Source organism: Lissotriton vulgaris, chromosome 2_1 (genome assembly GCF_964263255.1).
Source record: "Lissotriton vulgaris chromosome 2_1, aLisVul1.2, whole genome shotgun sequence".
Lineage (NCBI taxonomy): Eukaryota > Metazoa > Chordata > Amphibia > Caudata > Salamandridae > Lissotriton > Lissotriton vulgaris.
Genome location: NC_141687.1, coordinates 690,838,216 through 690,859,863, shown reverse-complemented (window position 1 = coordinate 690,859,863; position 21,648 = coordinate 690,838,216). Strand labels below are relative to the sequence as shown.

The 21,648-nt window shown below is 45.2% G+C and overlaps 1 protein-coding gene across 2 annotated transcripts in view; it reads left to right on the top strand.

The window, feature by feature from the left end:
- The window catches only part of BMAL1 (basic helix-loop-helix ARNT like 1), a 415,934-nt gene that overhangs the window by 178,855 nt on the left and 215,431 nt on the right, over positions 1-21,648 (top strand). The gene's annotated exons all lie outside the window — the stretch shown is intronic.

The following is a 21,648-nucleotide window of genomic DNA, read 5'->3' as shown; positions in this document are numbered from 1 at the left end:
TTCAGGCCCCCGGGCCGCAGCGGTGACAACACGGGGCAATGCCGGGTGGGCACCGGCCTCCATTAAATGCAGAATAAAAGCGCTACTAAGCGCTTGGGCCAGATAAAGCGCTCCAAAGCGCTAAACACGATCCACAGCGCTACGGAGCAGGAAAAGCGCTCCTAAGCGCTACAAAGTCCAGAGAAGGCGCTCTCAAGCGCTTGGGGGAAATGAAGCGCCCCAGAGCTCTAGACAGCAGGCAGAGCGCTCCCAGGCGCTCAGGGGGAAGCACAGCGCCTCCAGGCGCTAGAAATCAACTCCAGCGCTCTCCCCAGGAAAAGGCAGCTTCTCCATGCTGCCAAGGTTCCAGAGCTTCCCCAGGGGCAAAGCCAAGTCCCCCCTTCAGCCCAGGCAGGGCAGAAGGGTCCCCCAGGAGTCCAGGAATCCAGGCACCCAGGGGCTGGGCAGCGCCCACCCCTGGTAGATCCAAGTCAGCCACAAGAGCTAGAACAAGAACAAGTTGGAGGGAGACACAGCTCCTTCTTATACCCAGGAATGCCTTTGAAGTACTTCGTGCAAGGGACCCCGAGTGCTGGAATGTCTCTGGTTTACGTCTTTCCTGACAGCTTCAGGGCCAGAGGTGACAGTGGGCTGTCAGGATGGAGAGCCAGCAGGGTGGGCGGCAGGCACAGCCCGGCACCACCAGACGCTCTTTCCTCCCATCCCTGACAGCAGAGGGGCCTTTCATCCACGGCTGACTCAGACCCCCTCCTCTGGGGCCTTGCAGACCCTGCAGACCCTGTCCTACTCAAACCGGACAGTCCATCCACCAGCAGGTCCAGGCACTCCTGGGCAGACTCACCAGCCAATCACACGCCAGCACCAACTTACACAAATATACCAACTTCCAAAAGTAGTACTTCCAGACTAGGCACAGTCATGCTGCATACATCATTTTGCAGCATTCATTCTCACGAGTTGATACATACCAAACTCGACCCCTGCACTCCCCACACAACAGGAACTACCATGGGCATACATATTCCCCATTCATTCCTATGGGAGGGCAGGTCACTCACCCTTCATACAGAGAGCTCCAGCACTTTACACTGTACCACAGTGAAAAAAGTGCGCAGAGGCCTAGAATCACCAACACCAGGTTCCAGAAACAGGCTAGGAAAAAGCAAAAAGTCTAGGGGTGAACCTGCCCAAAGGGCTGGGTCCAACAGTCGCCCTGTGTGCAATCCGTACAACACAGTGCTTAATTTGTGCCGGTGCTAAGCACCGGCACTTATTTATCAGGGCCGGGTCTATACCTCGCTTATGCACGTGAAATGGTATTGTGCCAAAGTAACTATAATTACCTTACTAACTCACGTAAAACCGTGGTGTAGTCTCCCGAGTCCCCGGTGAAGCGTGTTTCGCCAGTGAGAGCCAGTAATAAAATGATTCCAAATGCAAATTTGTCTAACGCCCTTAGTTCATTGTTGCCGGTGGGCGGGACACTGATTGGACTAGATTTGCTTCTGCCTGGGGTAGGGTCTGTGTGGCAGCGTGCGTAGATCTTTTTTAAAAACACCACACGTCCACGCCCCAGCACACACTCACTGCACCGGAAGTTCTGTCCGACGTCGAGGACAGGCAGCAGGCAGCACCAGATCTGTAAGTAGAAAAAACCAATGCTGTTTGCTAATAAACAGACTTACTTGGTATGAAGTGAAGTGAACCCAGTCCGAGGCCTGCTCTGAGGAATTATATTTCCGGCGCCGGGCACTGTGTGCCATTACAATGCTGGAAGGAGGAGGCTGGAAGAACAGGCAGGGTCTTTTAACCTCTAACGTTTATTCATAAAAATGTATTATTTTTCGTTACGTTTTTCATCTCTCCACAGTGTGCATTGCAATATGGCAGCAGGCGCCAGAAAATGTATTTCTATCCTAGCGTCGTCATCAAACCATGTGGTTGTTTGTGCATGCAGCGGTGCAGTTGTGGTCACTGGTTCCTGATGTGGCACATGGGGTACGGACCTGTTGATCGGCGGGATATTCCATCTAGTTCTGAATTGCCTCTCTCACTTAGTTTGCGGGTGATGTTTATTGAGCTTGAGTGATGTTATCCACGTGGTCTGTGTTTGATTTGCTGGATGGCCCGAGGTCCTGGAGGCCCGTTCTGTGCAGAGTTAAGTCAGTGTGGCAGTACTGTGGTGACCAGATTCTTTCAAATCTGTCGTGCTGTGGAACAGGGGGGTGCGCAATAGTTGTAGATGTTCAGCATTTTCATCTCTTTTCCCAGTCAATCAGAGATCAGACTTTTAACACTAATCAAGGGTCAGGTAATCTTACCAGTCGGATGAAACCTGCTCCTAAAACAAAATTTGAATTCAAGGAGCAAGCATGGTCTGTGTGAATACAAATTCATCATAACCATAAAAACAAAGTATTTTTGCTTAATTAAATCAGAGGAAACGCTTAGAATAATCACTTAAGCTAAACATTGGCCCACTTAACTTCACTTGGACAATCACAGACAGACATCTCTAAAAGGACGTGAAAAGCACAGAAGTGAATGACACTGCGTGGCACACGCCAGTGTGATGTAGTGATGCTTTCAGAAAAATAATGCTTGAGAGAGGACCGATACTAAATGAAGTCAGTCACAGCCATGAGTCTGTAACAGACTTCCAAGTTCCAACCCGACTACCCCAGTGAGTTATGCTGCATAACAAGTGACTCGATGGAAAACAAATCTCATATTCCACATATTGTTCATATACAGTGCTGCTCCCCTCAGCCAACCAATACCTAATTTACAAAAGCATATTAAACAATATGGATTTCATTTTTCTTTCTAGATTCCTTACTTTTTCCACACGCTACTGGCCAGCGTGTGATCAAATGAAAGGGGCAGGAAGCAGCTTGGTTACCTCGGAGCAGAGGCTGGGTATGAGTAAATAGGGAACAGCCAGGCCTAGATGGAAGTGCTCTTCTCTTACTGCAGGGTTCACAGTGGAAAGTTTTATTTGTCAGGTAGTGAAGTCCTTCTGCTCTCATTGCAGTGCAACCTTCGCCCAGTGGCACTGACACCCGCTCCGTAGCCGCCAAGGTTTCAGATTCCTAAGAGTGTCATTCTCATAATTTCATTCAATTCAGTGCAATTATGAGTGTCGTTCCAATGACTAGGAATTACAACTTCTGGCGAGAAAAATCAAGCAATGAAGACGAGATAAACACACAAATATCAGGCCTTGCACAAAATTTGTGAATCAAGATTGTATGGATCATATGTTTTGCGCTTAATCAACACCCTTTATTAAAGCACCCGCTACATTATGCTCCAAAACAGGGCATTACACGTCCATGATTGTTCAAGACCATTGAGCAATATTTGTAATTTTTAAGACAAGGTCATGCTGAAAATGTACTCTATCTCTGGAGCAAAAATATTCCTCTAGTGTGGCCTGCAACACAACCTTTCTATAATTCTTTAGGCCTCCATTTCTTACTCCCAGAAGTCATTACATTGAAGTTTATTTTTCAAGTTTGGGACCTCCTATCAAAACCTTACTAGGAGGACGGCTCCCTTGCTGCAATTTAGATTGGGTATTACATCTGACTTTTAGCAGTGCTAGTTGAGGATGTGGGTGAAGCCAATGGAATAAGTGGGTGGAGGAAGTGGGTGGAGCCGGCAAAAAGTAGGTGTGGCCTCTGACAAACATTTGAGCACCTGCACTTCATATTTTACAAATTAAGCACTGGTACAACATGTCCGCCGCCTGCGAGGCTTCGATCGTAAAACGCTGCTGTTTTCTCGCTTTACAGTTTGTTGACGCAGTTGTCGTAAGCCGGTGAGTCTGACTGTACTCCCGGGCCGCCTCTGGTGCACAGGTGATCGGTCTCTTGGCCTTTAGTCGCAATCTGTCAGAGGTCTCAGGTCAGGAAGATTCCTGTCACCATGGACCCGAACCGGATCATCCAGGCTCATAAGGGTACCATAGACCCCAAGTTAAGGATAACGGCGGAGAATGAACTTAACCAGGTAGCGAACTGAGCGGAGAAAGCGGCAAACGCACAGGAACTAGCTGGGGGAAGAGAGGTCTGGGATTGTGTGTTGCTATCCGGCTCATTGCCCATCTCCACTTTAGCTCCTGCGCACACCCTCTTTCCCCATCTCTTATAATGGCCCATTCTCTTGATTTTACGCCCAGACGACCCCCCATTCCCTCCCTTCTGTCCTCCAATCCTCGCTTCATGCCCTATTGTCCCTCATCCATCCCATGCATGTGTATCATTGATCATTTTAAGGCACAGGATATCCCTCATCAACTGCAATAGGTGCACAGTTCTGTGCATAGGAAAGTGCCCTCTGTAGCATATGGGCACCGCGAGCATAACTCGCTGGTACCATTAATGAGTCACCTCTTACTATTGTTCCTCCCCTCTTCCCCCGAGAGCGAGCTCCCTGTTGTGGAGCGAATTATACCAATTGCAATGTATGAACGTGAAGTGTCAGTGTAAATTGCAACAGCAGGATTTGAGTGTTTTGTCCAGAATATGATGAAGCTTAGGTACTTGAGGGTCAATACCACGTCTTGGTTGGTCGAAACATCAGTGCTTACACAACCACTTTTTAATTTTAACTTACAGTTTGGGAACGTAAAGCATCAGCGTTTAGTTTCAAGTTCTCTAGTTCTGCGCTGGACCATAAGACCAGCCTTTGGAACAATGACCAGTGTACTAAGACAGAACATTTTAAATTAAAATGCTAGGGACCCGGAAAAAAAGTGCAAGGCTGTATGGCCATAACAGCTGGCCTAATGTCTCTCTTCCGCAGTTATTTCTCACTCTGTCATTCTGAGTTACTTTGAGATGATGGAGGGCAGTGGTTGCTTATATTGGTGAGGGGGTGTCGTTTAAAGTAATAGTTAAACATTATTTAATTTACAAATAGCAGTAAAATTAGTTTGTGTGCACTTACGGGCCTCATGGGACACTGCCAATATTTGCTGAGTAAGGACCCTTACCTTTCTGATTATGAATGTTTTTTTTGCCAGTGATCCACTGAAAACAGGCAGGGGTCCGAGTATTCTGTGTTTCCAGAGGAAGTAAATTGCTTCAGAAGTAAATTACTTCAGTTTAAATTACTGGAATTTAAATTAGTTAAACTTCATCTAAGTTTAAATTATATTTAGAAAGTAAAACTTTAAAATGCTTCTGGATCACAAATGACTGGCAAATAATGTAAGCGCCTGTAGCAGTGCAAAGATGGTTCAGAATGATGTAGGAGAGTGGGGAGCGCTTGAAATCTCTGTGTTAAACTCCGCAGTTTCTGTCAAAACAAGTTTACTTTTCTGAAACCTGATGCTCAAAGCATCCGATCCATGATGCAGTTAGTGATATAGAACTGTTTTGAATACCCTGTCTAAAAGTATCCAGTAGTTTATGCTGCCGCTCATTACAAGAACCATTTTACCGTAGTGTTCTAATGGCTCACCATAAGTTAAGCAACATGTCGGTCGAAACCCACAGTAGTTCAGTCTCTGTTGTGTGCTAGTGTCTGAATCAAGACTGGGTGGGGAAAGAAATTGAAATTGTTCTAGACATGTCCAAAATGAACAGTAAAACCTTCATGATTTGATGTATATGACTTCTAAGAACTACTGCTTTTTAAACCAACATTTTTATTTGTGTTTTTGGTTAGTGTGTCTCACTAATATTTAGACCCTGACTCCGACAGCACATGCACTGCATGCGCTCTCTCTTGCAAGAGATATTGTGTTTAACAAGGGGCATGCAGCCTGCTCAATACTTGGCATTCATTGGATTCATTGTCACTCTTATTTGCTGCCTTATAATTGGCCAGCGCATGTTGGCTTTACTTCTTCTTTCGGATGGGGCATGGACCAAGTTCTGATTGGTTCTGCTTGCTTGCTGTCCTTCAGCTGATCATGCGGTAATTGAGGCTCTACTTTTATTATGTCTTCTTCATTATTTAGCCTCTTGCCATATGTCACATACACTTAAAGGAAGCAATTTTCTCCTTTGAATTTGTTTATTGTGACAACAGTAGTTATCTGCTTTTATTGTGACAACAGATGATATCTGCTTCCAAATTAATTTTTATTAAGACATGGATGAAATTACTTTCTTTATGTGATAGATTTTTTTTGCCAAATTACATTTTTTTTCTTTTTCACACCTGGGGAGACTAACTGATTTACTCCAAATCACAGGGGTATTGTGCTGAGACCTAACAAGCGTTGGGAAAGCCAATAGGTCTCGTATTTGAGACTATTGGCTCTGTCATTGCATTTGGTTCATGCTGTACAGCACACACATTGCCAATGGTTTTATAGCCCTGCTGTGTAGCAGCACTGCTAAAAAGTATAATAAACAAGCATTTACAATGCAACGGTTTCGCCTTTGGAAAAGTTAGAGCTACTGGCAATGTAAATGACAATGCCATTTATTTATCTGTTTTCAAAACCAACACATAAAAACAAATTTTGTCATTTACAATGCCAATAGCGCAAACTTTTCCTAAGGCAAAACCGTTGCGTTGTAAATGCTTGTTAAAATTGAATTATACTCGTTTTAACTGTTCCTCGCTGATATTGCCCTCCCAGGTCTCAGCACTTCCGCTCTGCAAACACGGTCTAGTGCACAGGGGGGAGAACAGCTGTTGCCACGCAGAGCTGATTGGTTGGTGGGTGGAAGGGGAATAGCCAAATAGCCACACTGGAGCGGACGCGCAGCTAGAGAGAGAGACACGCCATAGCTCACAAGGCAGTCCTCATGGTATGCTAACAGTTGGTCTCTGGAAACACTGTTTAAGGATTTATTATAACTGGTTTTAAAACGTTGCCTTGCTGCTAAAATATCTGTTCGAACTGGAAACTGCTTTTTAAAATTGAATTGCACCCTTTTTAAACTGAACTGCACCCGTTTTAAAATTGAATTGCACACTTTTAAAATTGAACTGCACCCTTTCAAACTTGAACTGCACCCTTTTTAAAATTGAATTGCACACTTAAAATTGTATTGCACTCGTTTTACCTGTTCCCTGCCGATATCGCGCTTCTAGGTCTCAGCACTTCCGCTCTGCAAACACGGTCTAGTGCACAGGGGGGAGGACATCTGTTGCCAAGCAGAGCTGATTGGTTGGTGGGCGGAAGGGGAATAGCCTAATAGCCACGCTGGAGCGGACGCGCAGCGAGAGAGAGAGACACGCCATAGCTCACAAGGGTCATCATAGCATGCTAACAGTTGATCGCTGGAAACACTGTTTAAGCATTTATTCTAACTGGTTTTCAAATGTTGCCTTGCTGCTAAAATATCTGTTTAAATGGGAAACTGCTTTTTAAAATTGAATTGCACCCTTTTTAAAAACTGAATTACACTTGTTTCACCTGTTCCTCGCCAATATCACCCTCCCAGGTCTCAGCACTTCCGCTCTGCAAACACGGTCTAGTGCACAGGGGGGAGAACAGCTGCTGCCACGCAGAGCTGATTGGTTGGTGGGCGGAAGGGGAATAACCAAATAGTCACGCTGGAGCGGACGTGCGCAGCGGGTGCGCCGAAGGTGCTCCTCAAGCCCGTTCTTGCCTGTCCGCGTACAACAGGGCCTGGAGCCAGAACCTCAGGTCAATTTTGGACATACTCAGTGGCAGAACTACAGACCCTAGCCACAGGCTGCTATGCCCTAGGAAGAAAGGTAACAGAAAAGCTGAGAGCAGAAAATATCCTGAAACGCAACAGAATGGGCAGACCTACCACCCCATATCCAGCCCCCCAGAACAACACCGTACCCGGTAACCCACCAGGTTCGAAGGTGGCTATTCTTAACACGCGCTCCTTACAGAAGCATCGCCTGGAAGTCTTTTCACTCCTCCAAGATGGAGACATAGAAATCCTAGCACTCACCGAAACCTGGTTGGGTGACACCTCAGTCCCAGACATCATTGCAGCCCTCCCGGGGGATTTTGATGCCCTCTGGCATAACAGACAAGAAAAGACGAGAGGAGGGGGCGTGGCCATTTTCTTTAATAGGCGGATAATGATTGCCAAAATAGTGGGAGAGATCATTGAAAATGAAGACATATTAAGGTTAAAATCTCATTTAAATCCTCCTACCCCCTGCTCCTAGTAGCGTATCGCCCCGAGGTCAACCCCCAGATTTAATGATCTTTTCGCTGAGATTATTACTGATCTCTGCTCACGGTACCAACGACTCCTAGTGGTTGGCGACTTCAACTATCAATGGGATTTGAGACAGGAAAGTGTGCAATGGGACTCCATCAATTGGTAGATGGCCCCACCCATTTTAAAGGGCACTTCCTGGACTTTATCTTGACCTCGCAACCACAGGCCAGTCTAATAGCTATTAGCCCCTGTGCACGGTTGGACCACTTGTTAAGTAGCTGCTGGGTCCCGATAGGCAGCCAACTATCGCAACCACCCCCAAAGTGGAGAAAGGTGCGAAGCTGGAATAAAATTGAGGCTGATAACCTAGTGGATACCCTACTCAGGCACCCCCACCCCCAAAATTTAAAAAAGGAAATCTCAACCAGGAGAGTGAAGCCCTGACAAACACCCTGCCCAGAGCCATAGATAAAGTGCCACCGGAGCAAAGATAAAGAGTCATAAACAAAGGCAAAGGGGCCCTCTGTTTAATGAGACTCTGAGGGAAAGAAAGCAAAGCCTCCGCCAAGCTGAGAGGCGGTGGTGTAAAGCATATGACCCAGCGGAGCTGATAATCTTACTTACCTCATATAAATAATCCATCACAATCGGGAAAGCCAAATATTATGAGGCAAGAATTACAGACGTGCCAAACAAACAGAATGAGACTTTCAGAATACCAAAAGTCTGAGATGAAATCTGCGGCCGCGCCCCTAGAATGCAACGTATTTTAGACCTTCTTTCTTCAGAAGGTCAGGGACATCCTCTCTGAGATTGATAATACCCCTATCAATCAGAGCTCTCCAGTCCAGAATCAGGTCCCTCCTCTTCTCTGCAAGCAACTTACCATCTTCCCTAGCCTGGATTCATTGTCACTGATACAATTGATGAATCACACAAAATTGGGCTCTCCTGCAGATCCTTGCCCCCACTGAGGATTTTCCGAATGGCCTTTGCCAGACTGGTAAGGCCGATCCTCGCTTTACTGAACATCTCCTTGGCGACTGGTTACCTACCCTCCAACCTGAAGGAGGCCAGAGTCACCCCCTGTTAAAGAAACCTGGAGCAGATACTGCTAATCTCATGAATTAGACCCATCTCCCCTTCCTGGCAAAAGTGGTGGAACAACATGTCCTCAAGACATTCTCATCCTTCCTGGAGGAACACCAGCTACTCCAGGCTGGACAGGCTGGTTTTAGAGCACATCACAGTACTGAGCTGGTGATGCTTTCTGTTCTCGATGACCTAAGAATCATGGCTGACAAAAAAAACCTGAGCACCCTGATTTTATTAGCCCTATTAGCTGCGTTCGATACGGTTAGCCATACACAGCTTCTGGATCGAATCACGGACCTGGACATTCGCGGGCTGGCACACTAGTGACTAGGATCCTTCCTGTCAGAGCGGTCCCAGAAGATCCAGTTGGGAGAGCAGGTATCAGACAGGGGCACCCTCACCCGCATTGTCCCCGCACCTCTTTAACATGTACCTACAGCCTCTGGGGTCAGCTCTAGCCCGCATGGATTGACGAGTTTTCAACTATACGTACGACACCCAACTTATTCTCCAAATTGACAACTCCACCCATGCCCAGAATTTGGTGCAAAAAATTCTCAGATTCACAGTGAATTGGTTGACAGCCAATCCACTAAAAATGAACCCTGGCAAAACAGATGTCCTTGTTATCCCAACAAAGACAACCTCTGGACCGATCGTTTCTTGCCCCAAGAGCTGGGTGCCACCCCCACACCAGTACCCGTTGTGAAAAGCCTGGGCATAAAGATCGACTCCGAGCTCTCCATGGCCAACCAAGTTACCACAGAGGTCGGAACTTGTACAGATCGCATGAGACAGCTATGGAAACTTGTCCATCTCCTTTTAACTGCTTCACTACAAAATATTGAGTCAGCCACAGTTGTCTCTAGATTAGACTACGGCAATGCCTTATATATCGGCCTTCCCCAGAAACTCATTAATAAATTGCAGGTGGTACTGAACGGCGCAGCTAAGCTGATTTTTCGGCTGCCTAGAAGGACCCACGCCACCCCTCTGCTGTGCAAACTGCATTGGCTTCCTATTAAGCAAAGAGCAAAATGTAACATCTTCGCTGCAGCGGCTATTCCGTCGCAGCGCTATGGGGCGGGGCGGCTGCGCGGCGCGCCCATGCTGGTGACGGAACCGCTCCATCACCAGCCTCGGTTGAGCTGTGCTCATGATGGAGCGGTTCCGTCATAACCCCGCCCGCTCAATGGAACGCCCAGCGCAGGCGCGGAAACGGCGCAGCGAGCGGGCCATGACGGAACCACTCCGTCATCAGCACAGCGCTACCGCGGCTGATGAAGGAGCGGTTCCGTCATCAGCATCAAAAAGGTTAAGGGTCTCTGCATTACCCATAAAGCAATTTACAGCAATGACCCAGCCTATATTAAACTATGTTCTCATCTGAGACCTGCATCCTGGCCCCTCTTGGGTGCAACACCGCATCTAAAGGGGGCAGTTGAGGGAGAAAGACGGAGGTCTTGCTCCCTCAACTATGGAACCAACTCTGACAAAATTTGAGCTGAGATGAGGCAATGGGGTATCCAGGTGGGTGACACGTGCAATGTACTGTCGCTTTATGCGGATGGCGCCTTGTTTTACTTGAAAACCCCTAGAGAGGCGCTTCCGATGTTACTGCAACACCTGGACTGTTTTGGCGAGGTGTCGGGTTTGCAGCTTAATCGTAGTAAGTCCCTAATTTTCCTGCTATCGGGTTTTGAAACGGTACCCCTTGAGGACTTGCCAGAGCTTGGACTGCGATGGGAACGGACCAGTTTTAGATACCTGGGCATCCATGTGGCCTCGACAGAGGAGCAGTCCCTTGCCCGTAATATAGACCGGGTGATTACGTCTCTCCAGCAATCCATGTCTTTTTGGAATAGGCGCAGGGTCCCCATCACGTGGATGGGACAGAGGGCCCCTGACGTAGACACATGGCTTAAGGATGTGAAGGAATGGACACTCGCAGAGGAAACACACATGCAGAACACCAGGAGAGATGAAAAATTGCAAGAAGACCTGCTGGCGTGGCGTGCCATGTGTGTGACAGGATTGGCTACGGAAGGGCACTCGTCACATAGTGACTCTGAGGGAACTAGTGGCGAATTATTTTCAGTGCAAGAATCGGAGGCTGAGGGGGAGGGGGGAGGAGTCCACTGAGGGGTTACCCGAACAGTGCATGGAGCTGGGCCTGGCCTCTTTTCCTCACGATGTCATTTGTTATCTGCTTGTTATTCTGCTGTACCACATGAATTTACGTGCTTCCAGAAGTTTTCCTAATCCGTGATGGGCCATATTGAGTCCGTCGCTCTGTATACAAATGTTTGTAACAATGCCATGGGGGTAGGAGGGGGGGGGAGGTTATTTTGTATTTTGCAAAATTGAAAAATAAAGTTTAAAAAAAAAAACTATGGAACCAACTGCCTGATTTCCTTCGCACGGAACCTGCACTCCTCCCCATCAGGAAACAGCTCAAAACTGTCCTTTTCAGGGAGCTTTTGGATACTGTTCAGCTCCCCTTCCCTGTGCTGCCATGCATCCGCTAACCACCTTTTGGCAAATCTCTCTAAAGCGCTTAGAGACCTGCTGGTGACTAAGCGCTATACACAAATCAATTAAAATTAACATTATATCCAGATATAATACATGGGACCCTGCAATCCCTTTTTGAAAACCTTTCTCTAATTTCCTTATTACTTGTGGCATCTCTAGTCGACTGTAATCAACAAATAGTGTAGCTGCTCAACTGTAATAAGTGATTACAGTTGAGTTCTAGCGTCACAATGCCTGCTGCCAGAGTCAGCAGCCAGGATGAAAGGCAGGTCATAGAGAATATGTGCAGCAGCAGTTTAAACATGGAAAATGGGAATTAGCTTTTTCTACTTTTGATATCTTTTTGGAAACATAACAAAGGATCAGTAGAAGATTTAAGATAACATGTTTTTCACCGCTACCTGTCGCGCCATGGAAGATAGAATCTCTGCATGTTTCTACATAATCTGAGCCACAGAATGTTTAATCTGATTTACATTTAACAGATTCTAATATCTTTTCTCAAAAATTGCTAACTGCTTTTTAATGTGTTAAATTTCACAGTATATGTTCTGCTTTTATTCATCTAGTCTGGAATGAACTTGCAAGAGCATGCACCAAGGTTTTAAGCGTTCGTTTTGTGTGAAGGGTAATGTAACTCCCTAGTCACTTGCAATATCCTTGTAATGCACAGCAGGTCACACTTTATCCTTATACAACAATTAAAGCAGCATTATCTCTTTGCTAATGTTGTTGATGCCTGTTGATAATTGCAACTGGCTCTTTGTTAAAAAATAAACAGTTGTGGAATGGCAGTTAAGTTTTATGAAACCTAAACTGGCCGTGAGTCCAGAAAAGTACTATTAGAAGTTGTTAGAGACCGCAAAACTAATACTAAGGTACGTTAAGGGATGACACTCTTGTCACTTTCGAATATTGTTTTAAGGTCCTTGAGGTAAGTGCAACTCCATAATTCAGATGATCTTTTATCAACAGAGTACAAATTACATTCCCCGTGACACCAGAGTCCATACAGGGTACCCTTTGACTGACATAGAGATTACGGTCTTTGTCAGAACTAAAGTGGAAGGTTTGAGTGTTGTCGAGAGCAAGCATTTATGAGCAAAGGGAATTTTAAGGACTCCCAAATAATAGAGCTTATGGATTCTGAAATTGTTTTAAATTCTTAAGGTCCAAGATGTTTTGTATTTTTGGGGGGGGGACTTTTTATGTACCATGGATCCAGTGCGTAATTTGAGCAGGGGCTTTCCGGTGCTCAGCACCGGCACTCAATTGGTGTCCGGTGCTCGGCACCACACTTAATTATCAACACCATACTTAAGACAGTCCACCACATAGTGGCGCTGCTCATCTAATTTAGAGATGAGCAGAACAACAGTAGTTTAGGACTACAATGTATATTAAAATTGCTAATTCCTGCCTCCAAGCCATTCCTTTAGCTTTGGGGACCTGGAATAATCTGAACTGTTGCATCTACATGCGAGAGAGATGATTAGTAGTTGTTTTGGCACCAATGACAAGGGGCGATGGGTGCTACAAGCTGCAGTGGCCTCCTGGTCAGAGCCCTGGCACTTAATATTTTACAAATTAAGCACTGCATGGATCCAATCCTGCGGAGATTGTGGAGTGTTTTACATAGAGCTGTTCCTTATATGTCACTGTGTTCAGTCTACATGGGACTAGATGTAGGTTTACGCAACAAATTGAAGTGGAGACACAGCTATTCAACTTCAAAAGCGGAAATTACATCTGCCAAGAATGTTATGTTTTGTATTGTATTATGTAGAAACTTTCTACAGTATGTACAGGTTTGTAGTGGTCTTACCGTGAGTCCAGGGTGTAATTCACTGGAAAGGGAGTCAGTTGCATTCAAATGATAATCAAGAACGTGCAGTTTCACTCTTTCTGTTTTAAACAGTTGTTCCTGGTCAGTAACTTTGTTTTAAGTTCTATGTGTGCTGTAATTTTTCACTTTAAAATATGCCATTGACAAAGAAACAATTCTTTTCTGGAAGTCACAGTTCAATAACTGCTGTGGGATGTCTGTGTTCTGTGAATCCAGTTGAAAATATGCCTAATTCCACCCCAGGTTCCGTTTCTTTTCAATATTCCTGTTTCATGATTTCTGTTGGATACTTCTAAGCAGATTTCCCCACCTTGTGAATATCCCCAGGCACCAGACTGGATCGAGGTTATTTTTTTACATCATAGCCCCTACATGCTGGTAATTGGCATCGTGCAGCTTCACGTTGGCCTTGTTTGGTTGGAGTTGCATATAAACGCCACCTCTACACACAAGATCAATTTCCTCCTTTCTTTCTGTGGATCTGGAGCTAGCTCCCAACGTTTTCTCATCTGTGGACAAGTTTTCTGTTAAAATTCTTCTTTTCCAAAGTGCAAAGGAACGTGTCTTTCCCCGAAATATATAGGGCTTAAACCTTAGTAGAGAATGTTGCAGACACAGTTACAAGCCAGATAATGCGTGTCTCTGGTGTTTGTGTTGGGCCACAACTCCAAGTCGTAGAAGGAGTGTGCCCTTGTGATTCCAAAGTTGATTCGGGACTCCAAAGCCAAGCTGTACATTGTTGAAAACCATCGCTCTTGGCTATTCCCAGGACAGTTCATTGCTGCTGTCCAAGTCTTTAAGTAAGTCTGAAGTAGAAGATGAAGCACATGAAGGCCAAGCAGGACTCGTCTCAGTCCCTCCACCCTCTTCCAGATAAACCCTGAAGTTGTTAAGGTGCCTCTTCATCTCGCTGCTGGTCCCCCACCAAGGAGCTAATTATGCATCTGATCCCGATGCATCCTGAATTTCAGTGACATCACAACAGATTGAGGCTTTCAGAGAAGCCAAGATGCAAAACTTTGGCAACCTTACGCTCCCTCTTTTGTGCCTTTGTGCCCCATTGAGTTGTGCAGGCCGCTAGTCGGTTACCACCGGCGGATCCGTCCTCTGTGCCGATGTACCTCCCAAACATGCTTCAGGTTCAGCTCTGACTCCAGAGCTGATGGCAAGATCCATGCTGGTTCCTGCCATATCGATACCAGCCCCCAAACTGCTAACACCAGAGAAGGAATTGGTTCTTGTACGACTAAGAACTGGGTCCATCTTCAGCTTGACAATGCACTCCAGAATTTCAGCCTCTTTTCGATCACATTCTGACTAAAGGCAACCAGCTTTTGATGATGTAATGGATGATGGAGAATATTTACCGCCACAACATGATGATGACAATTTCTACTTGGGCCTTCATGATGGCAGTGGCTTGGATACTTTCCCTAATACTGGATTGGGTTCTCCCCCTGGCCTCTCAACAGAAAATACAGCCTCATTTGCTGTGTTTATATTGCGCAAATTAAGTCCTAGATCTACTTTTACCTCCTATTGAGGTACAACCCAATATTTTCACAGAGGTTTTGCAACCTAGGTAGGCTTCTTCCGAGCCCTTGTTTCCATTTAACAACTCCCAGACTGACACTCTCATGGGTACCTGGACTAAGTGATGCTTTTGTCCAGTTGTGAATAGCCAGGTAGCCCGATGTCACAGCCCAGCTCCAGGTGACCCTGCTTTCCTGACACAGCATACTATATCCGAGTGCCTGCTAGCTCAGACTTCTACCAGGAGAGTTAATTCCAACTCATTTCCTATGCCGCTCCTCCCCCGAGACAGAGTAAAACGATATTGAGGTATTGGGGAAATTAATGTTCTCCTTGGCCTGCATGGCACTTTGGGCAGTGTTTGTTGGGTAGATATTGCTACACATTATAGGGCATGATCGCCAAGATCCTGCCGGCAGTCCAGAGGAATTCCATGCCAATCTTGGGTAAACTTGTCATGATTACTTGGATACAGCAAAATACGTTATCAGATAAGGACTGGACACTAATGAGCATTTCGGCAGAACAGTTTGCAGTAGGTTGATTCTTCGATACCATGTATGGATGAGATCCACGGGCTTGTCTGGATGTTCAGATGTCACTTATGGATATGAATTATGAAGGGTCTCACCTCTTTGGTGAGACTTCTGATTATTCACTGTAGCACTACAAAGATAGCAAAGAGACAGTGCATGCCCTGGGCCTCTCTGTGGCCACGAGGCCAAATGGTTAGTTACTATGGGGTAACCCAGTATCCCTCAGAACCTGGACATTATATACAATATAAACAATGGTTCTGTTGCGCAGAAGATTTCTTCCAATTTACATATATTATTTCATTAATTTCTTTAACAAAAACACAATCTTCTCATAATTGCAATTTATCAGGCTCAAAAGAAAAAAAAATGCAAATCCAAAACAACCAATAGGGTACAGAATAATTATTTTATGAATTCAATGTCATTCATAGTAACCCTGCATTCAATGTATACATTTACAGATTTCTACAAAACGGCGCATCACAATAAACTGACAGTGATATATTCATGCAGTGATTTGTGGTGCAGTGAAAAACTATAAACAGTGAAATATGTACAGGTGAAAGAACAATTGGAATTTAAAAAGATTGGCCAAGACACTATTCAATTGGAAATATTCCTATGTGCCACTACTGTTGGCAATTACTATGGAATATTCCTTCTTGGTCCACGAGCTTCTTTATCCGTCGACGTTTCGACCCTAATGACGCCTAATTCATGGGTCACAGTGGGTCTTCATCAGGAACTGGGGAATTATGGTTGGGTAGAACTGATGTCGCCTGTTAAATTAATTAAAAATGGAGTCAGGATTTGCATATAGTTTATGTGTCACAGGGCATGGCTATTCCTATTATTTGACTCACCTATGGGGTGCCTGTGTGTGATATATGGCACAATCCCAGACTTCCACCGGTTCAAATGGCGGTGTACTCTTATTCCAATGGGTATCTATGAAAACACATAGACCTAGTTACTACATGTCCCATAGTCCCATACTCAGTAGTCCTAGGTGACATTTTAGAGTATAGATTATTTTAGCTTGTGATTTAGTGGCGCAGGCTCTTCTTTTAGTTTTCTTCTGCACCTCAAAAGAAATTAGGGGGACCATTAGTTACATCCACCCCGTATATCATTTGCCTTACACATGACATGTCGCCCCTTGTTACGACAAAATTACACTTTAATTAAGCCTGCAGAAAGCTGACATAATTTTCGAGACGTTCTCTCAACGAGAGTAACTCTGCACCTCAAAGGAAATCCGGGGGACCTTTAGTTACATCCACCCCGTATGTCATATGCCGTGCATAACATGTCGCCACTTGATATAACAACACAACATTTGAATTAAGTCTGCAGAAAGCTGCCATAATATTCGAGGGCGAAGTATACAAATAACCGAGTCAACAAAGAGCAAATCATGTTTTCAGTTAGTTTTGATAGGCAAAGAGGGCTCTACACTGGCTAAGACGAAGTACCTGCTCAGAGTAGCGTGTCAACGTCCCGTTTCCTTCTTGCTCGCAGCGCCATCCATCCACTCGGCTCTAAGGTTTGTGATACCAATGACTTCCGGTAAAGCATTACATGTATTGAACCATTAACACATTGCTACTAAAAATCACAGTGCTTAATGAATTTTGCCAGATGATTGAGTATTCATGTTCAGTCATATACAGAATACAGTTTCCCACATATAATTGACTCCAGTATCTCGTTTTGATATGGGAGAGATGGAACGCATTTATCCAAATAGTACAAACAAAAAACCCCCATAAAGGACATATCGACATATATGCTTTACAGTACTGTAGGGTGGGTTTACTATACGAAAAGTAAAGGCATCAAAACACATAGGTCACATATCATTATTAAACGCTAGAGACAAACTCATTGCTCTAACATAGTCACTTCAGTGCTCAGCAGAAGACAGAGCAGAGCCCAATGTCACCACACCTCCCTAGGGTACCATGGTAGATATCAATAGCTCTGTTGTTGTCTATGAGGGAGGGAATTGGGTATAGTTAATGGAAACGCAGTCATGAGTAAAAACCATCCGCTATCTTGCGTATACATCTTTAGAGTTCACCCATCTGTCTCGCTGTCTCCTCTCTTTCATTGAGGCCCTCTTGTACTGAGTTAAGACAATGTATCCATCTGCATTCCTTAAACTTGAGGGACCTAGTCAGTGAACCACCCCTATTACTTGGAATTACTTTCTCAATCACCCTCCATCTGATATCCTCAGGTTTGGCCAATAATTTCACACCTTTCAAAGCCCTGCCAGGCTTTTAACATACAGGAAATACCAAGACCCACCGCCCAGGCAACAGGCACTTGGGGTCTTTTGGGTCTGGGATTCAGTAGACCATGACCAAGCGATCACAGGCAGCGAATCTCCCAGTCCCCCACCCCTCTTGCATAAGGCTCCAAACTGCTTTAATTTGCCCTTAGCTGCACACAGCTGCTATGTGGGAGGCAGGATCAGTCTTCTCCTCCAGGGGTGGGAGAACATAACATCTGACAAGTGGGTCCTTCAGATTGTTCAACAGGGCTTAACCCTGTTATTCCTTTTCAACCCACTGCAATTTCAGCTCACATCAGAGTACCTTTGAGTAGCACCTGTCCCTTTTACTGCAGAGTGTACTGTCTTTTTTTGGTGAAGGAAGCCATTGAAAGATTGTCTGCCTCTGGAATAGGGTGTGGATATGACTCCCACTATTTTCTAGTGCTGAAAAAGGACAAAGGCCTACTTCCTATTTTAGATCTTAGACCTTTCAGTTTCTTTCTGCTGAAGAACAAATTCAAGATGCTCTCAATGGCCCAAATTCTGTCTACCCTGAATCCAGGAGAACGGATGGTTGCATTGGATCTGCAGGACATCTATTTCCATGTCCCCATCCTGCCGGCACACAGATACAACTTATGGGTCAAAGTGGGCCTGGAGCATTTTCAGTTTGTCATGCTCCCCCTTTTTCCTCACCAGTGCCCCGCAGGTGTTCATTAAAGTGTTGGTGTTGGTCGCAGCATATCTTCGGATCTCGGCCCCGCCTGTCTTCCGCTACCTCAGTGACCGGCTGTTGAAGACGGGCCAGCCACAGTCAGTTGTGGACCACATCCACACCATGGTAAACTTCTGAAAATCTTTCCTTTTCAACATGCCAAAGTCACACCTCACACCCCCACAGTGGCTCCAGTTCATTGGAACAATTCTAGATGGATGCATTGTTTGGCTTTCCCTGAGGAGCAACAAGTCCAAAACATTTGAGCCATGATACAGAGGGTTCAGCCTCTGTCCTAGGTCTCAGAATGACTGAGGCTACTGGGCTTATTGGCTTCCTGCATCCTGCTCATCAGCCATGCCAGATGGCATATGCAGGCTCTGAAGTGGGATATGTAGTCTCAGTGAGCCCATCACCAAAGGAACCTGTTGTATTCCATCCAGGTTTCAGAGGACACTGGAAAGGATCTGCAGTGGTGGACGCTAGACTGCAATAGGACCAGCAGATTCCTCTCATTACCCCACCCAGAGCTGACAGTGGTGACAGATGCATCATTGCTGAGATGGGGAGGTCATTTGGGAGAGGTAGAGATTAGACGGCTCTGGGATCCGGTAGAGACCTAAGTCCACAGGAACTTTATTGATTTGCAGGCCATTCGCTTGGCATTGAAAGCCTTCCTACCATCCATCTAAGAGAGTCTTGTTTACTTTGTAATGGAAAAATCCACCACCATGTGGCATTGCAACCAGCAGCGCATGTTGGGTCAAAGTCCTCTGCCAGGAGGCCCTGTACCTCTGGAGCTGGCTGAATCGTTAGGACATTTCCCTGGTCATGCACCACCTGACAGGATCTTTAAACACCAAAGTAGACGAACTCAGTGGACGACGTAATGCGGACCAGGAATAGCAGTTACACCTGGAGGTGGCGCAGGGTGTCTTCTAGCAATGGGGAACATGCTGGCTTGATCTTTTCACCCCCTCTGAGAACATGCAATGTCAGCACTTTTGTGCACCGGAGTTCCCAAGAGGGCTCTGTTGGAGACTCATATTTCGCCTAGTGTGGAGCATGGGACTCCGGTATGCCTTTCCATCTCTTTTCATCTGCTGCCTCTGAGGCAGGTGTCTCCAACCAGTGGATCCCAAGCTAGCAGTAGCTCGTTGACACCTTCAGAGTAGCTAACAGCCCTAAGTTCATTTTTTTAAAAGCACAGGGTCACATTTTTCTTTTAAAGTTAAGGCTGTGTTTATTTTACACTATTTTCTTTAGACTACTGATAATGAGCAGTGCTGGAGTCAGATTTATGACCCAGGGCACAGAGGTGAAGAACAGAAACACCCAGGTATGTAACTCTTAAATAAGTGCTTGTCAACTCAATATTGGAGAGTGAGAACAAAATGATGTTTCTGAATGCTTTTAATTTTAATTTTCTACCATTTCGAAATGTCACATTTACAAACAACAGACCTCTTGCTCTCAGTAGCAACACAGTGCCATTTTCCCAACTGAAAAATACAGTCCTTTCTATGAAACGCGGTCTTAAAGTTTTTCTCCACTTTCAGTTAAGCCAATTACGTTTTAATGTGTAATGGAGCATGTTTATTCACTTTAAGTTCCTCCCATTTAAAAAATATGGCTGTATTTTTATGTTATAAATATGACACATTGTCTGCAGCCACTGGGAGATGTTGGGTGTTTGTAAATGTGATACTTGGAAATGGGATTACATTTAAATGGTGAGTTTTTATGGGATGCATATAAACATAAAGTTAGCTCTTCAGTTTAATTTTCTACCATTTCATAGTGTCACCTTTACACACAGCAGGCATTTCGCTCCCAGTGGCTGTTAGACACTGTGCCGTACTTATAACTGAAAAATATAGCCATTATTGTAAGTGGGAGAAATGTGAAGTGCAGAAAAATGTTCCATAACATGAACATTTTTACAGAACGTTTTCTGCACTCTCAATTTCTCCCATTTTAAACAAAATGGGTATATGTTTGTATTATACATGTAAGAGAGCCACATATGACAGGTATTCTAATGACACCAGTACATATGACATAGGCTCTCAGTTGTCCATACACATTTATCCCATTCATACACACACATGTTGATACATTCCCAAAGACAACACTCTCACTGACACACATGGCAGTCCTGTCATAGGGTCCCTAGTTGTAATATTTTGTTCAAACCATATTATCTGTTTTTATGGACATTAGACTTATACAATGGATCTGGGTGTGAGGGTGTCTAGTAACAATGCATTCGTTGCTTAGCCTTCAGTAGCTCACAATGATTTTCACTGATCAGAAGTAGCTCTCACTACAGAAGTGGCTGAAGGGCCCTGCTCTGAAGACTGTCTTTCTCCGGACAATAACTTCAGCTCATCGCATGAGTGAGATTGAGGCACTTCCAGTCCAGCCTCTCTATGCCGCCTTTTTTACGATAAACTGGTGCTGAGGACTGTAGCAGCCTTTCTGCCAATGTTTGTGACTAATTTACATACCGGGCAGTCCATTTCTCTTGTGACATGCTTTGCTCTACATCTCCCTCGGAGAAAGAAGAGAGACTCTATTGTTTTAACCCCAAAGGGGGTTGTACCAAAGACCATCCTGTGGATAAACAGCTCTTCTCTGGGCAAAGAAAGACAAGGCAGTGCAGAAAAGCACCTTATCAAGATAGATATAGCTCTGTGTAAAGTTCTGCTAAGCATTGCATAAGAAGCAGCATCAAGAAGATCTGAGGGCACTTTCCACCAGAGCCAACACTGCTATCACTGCACGGCGAGGAGCATGTTCTGGATATCTGTCAGTCCACAACATGGGCATCAGTGCACAAGTTCATGAGAAACTACTGCCTTGCCAGCTAAGTTTAGCGGGAAGGGCATTTAGCCCATTCAGTCCCGCAGAACCTTTTGATCTGAACCGTTCCACAGATCCTCCACCTTGGGAAGTACTGCTCTGATATCTGTTCACAAAATGAG